The 2,658-nt window shown below is 26.4% G+C and overlaps 1 pseudogene; it reads right to left on the reverse strand.

Annotated features, from left to right (window-relative positions):
• The window catches only part of LOC107644113, a 23,332-nt pseudogene that overhangs the window by 3,500 nt on the left and 17,174 nt on the right, over positions 1-2,658 (reverse strand).

Below are 2,658 nucleotides of genomic sequence, written 5' to 3' on the forward strand. Positions count from 1 at the left end.
ATTTAGACAATATTCATGTTCTAACAATTAATTAGAGTTAATTTTTGTTTATGCTTTTTGATAATTATTTATTTATATTTAAAAATTTATCAAACAATATTGGTAAATCAACTTATCATTGGAAAAAAATTAAATGAAATAAATAAAAAATTATCACTAAATAAAATATTGCACCCATAGCTATTAGTTATTATCATTAAAATTGGAGACGCTAAATAATAATTTATCACTAAAAAACAATGACTTCTTTAAGTTGGTTAATTTCAATTCATTTTTTTTTTAATGTAAATTCATTGAACAATATGATGTGTGTGTACTAATTAATTAATTTGATTAATTTATTAGTCATTAAAATAATAAATTTATGAATAAAATAGGCAACTGAGATATTATATTTTTCAATAATATTCAAATCAAATAATATATATTGAGTTAAATTCAAATAATGTGAATTAAGGATTAAACTAAAATAAGATATTTTTTACTTATTCAAATTAAATAAAATAAATACAAATTAATTTTGTTAGATAATCATGGTCTTTTGGTCTTCTATATATAAATAGCCACATAACATTATAAGAATTACAATTTTTGTCGCCTTTGCTATTTCAACTCTTTTTTTCTTTTTTTTTCTTTATATATAAATATACTCAAAATAAGAATGTATGGATGAGTGTTTCATTAATTGTTTGTTTGACGAATACTATAGTCCGAAAATGTCTAAATTTAAGCATTCTACTGCGGAAATTGAACCTGTAGTCATTCAGAGTGACCATGGTATTTTTTATAGTANNAAGAATATTTCTTAAAATAAATATATATATTGTAATTAATTTTTTTTATTAATATGTTATGTTTTACCTAACAAACAATATCTATGTTGAATATATTATTTTCATCAGAAACTATACATAATTGATTGATAATTTTATGTATAAAAATATTCATGTGCTAACTAAACACCATATTGTTAATTCGCTAAAATTAATTCTCCTATGACTATGTCAATATATAGCATTATCAGATGAAAATTGATTAGATTACATTTATTTCCAACAAGGTAGGTGAGCTTTTAAACCTAATCACGGTCGGAGTTGAGGAAGGTTTAAAAAATGTTAACAATACAAATACTTTTTATTTTTAATACCCAATAATAAATATATAAATTAAAACTAATATTGTTTCATATAAAATAGTAAAACGTATATTATGCTCAAAACATATCCAATCCGTATTAATTGTCATTGTTTATCAGTTACGTTATGACAAATCTGATTATTAAAAAAAATAAAATTAACTTAAATATACACAATATTATTATGTGCCTTTTATTTTTATTTTATCATCATAAAAAATCTTATATATTATAAGAAAACCTCATCTTTTTACCAATGGTTCTTCCATTCGGTAGTTTCTATAAAGAAAAGATGGATGATTTTGTTATTTTTAGTTCTTTGGTGTGTATGAAGGACGCATAATAATATTGTGTTTGGCAAGAATATGTGAAATTTTGAAAACCTTAAGCATAGGTTTGGTCATTGACATATTCGTAGATGAAGTGTTGAGTAGATAAAAAGATAGCTAATAAAAGAATAAATGGTTAAAACTTCCTTAATACTAACCGTCATAGTGCATGATAGGTGTTTTATAATTTTTTTAGATTTGATTGTTTCTTTATTATTATTATATGTTGTTCTGTTTAATTTATGCTAAAAATGTAACACCCTAACTTTTAACACATCATGATCGTACTAAAAGTCCAGGCATTACTTACCTCTAAACTTTTTTATTCTATACTATTTTTATTATTATTAACATTTTATTACGAATATTAACTAGTAGAAATATTATTAATATTATTATAAGTTGGAGAAAAGCAAACAAAGTGGTCTTAAAAGTTTTAGAAAACGCAGACTTAATTAAAGTACTTTATAATTCTTTTGCATAAGACACATAAGAAAAGGCGAGGGAATAATGCGAAGATAAATTATATTGTGAAATGATAAGAAAGAAAAGAAAGAAAGAAAGAACGAAAAGAAAATGAGATAAGTAAAGATATGGTGGTGAGCCCACTGAGATTTGCTTTCCAAAGATACATCGGCCACTCTAGGGGATGGTCGCACCTGTAAAACAGAAGTTGCTTACACAGGTTATCAATACATACATTGGCTAGAGAGAGCCTCACCTGGCTTGTAAGATAAAGGTTGTTTACAGAGGTTATGTTTGCATACACGGCTCAAGAGAGCCACACTTGTAAGATAGAGGTTGCTTACATAGGTTATGACACTGGAAGCCAAACTCAGACAAAGGTTGTTGAGTTAAGTGAAAATATAATTTAATAAATAACCGAGAACAAAAGAATTAAAAGAATAAAAGAAAAATACTAAAGGACCTCTGTCATAGGAGAGCAGACAGCAAATATTAAAAGAATCTAAAGAACTTCTGCTACAGGAGAGCAGAGGGTAGAAATGAAAGAATGTATCAACTAAAGGGATCTCTACCGCAGTAGAGTAGAGAGCAAATATTAAAAAGAAATTGAATGCTGTTTGGGCCTTAGTGCCAAGTATCTAGTGGGGACGGCGATGTGTAACGCTCACTTGATACTATAGGGACGGCTCAGTAAGGACGGCGATGCGTAACGCTCACTGGAGACCCAAA

This window comes from Arachis ipaensis, chromosome B05 (genome assembly GCF_000816755.2).
Source record: "Arachis ipaensis cultivar K30076 chromosome B05, Araip1.1, whole genome shotgun sequence".
Lineage (NCBI taxonomy): Eukaryota > Viridiplantae > Streptophyta > Magnoliopsida > Fabales > Fabaceae > Arachis > Arachis ipaensis.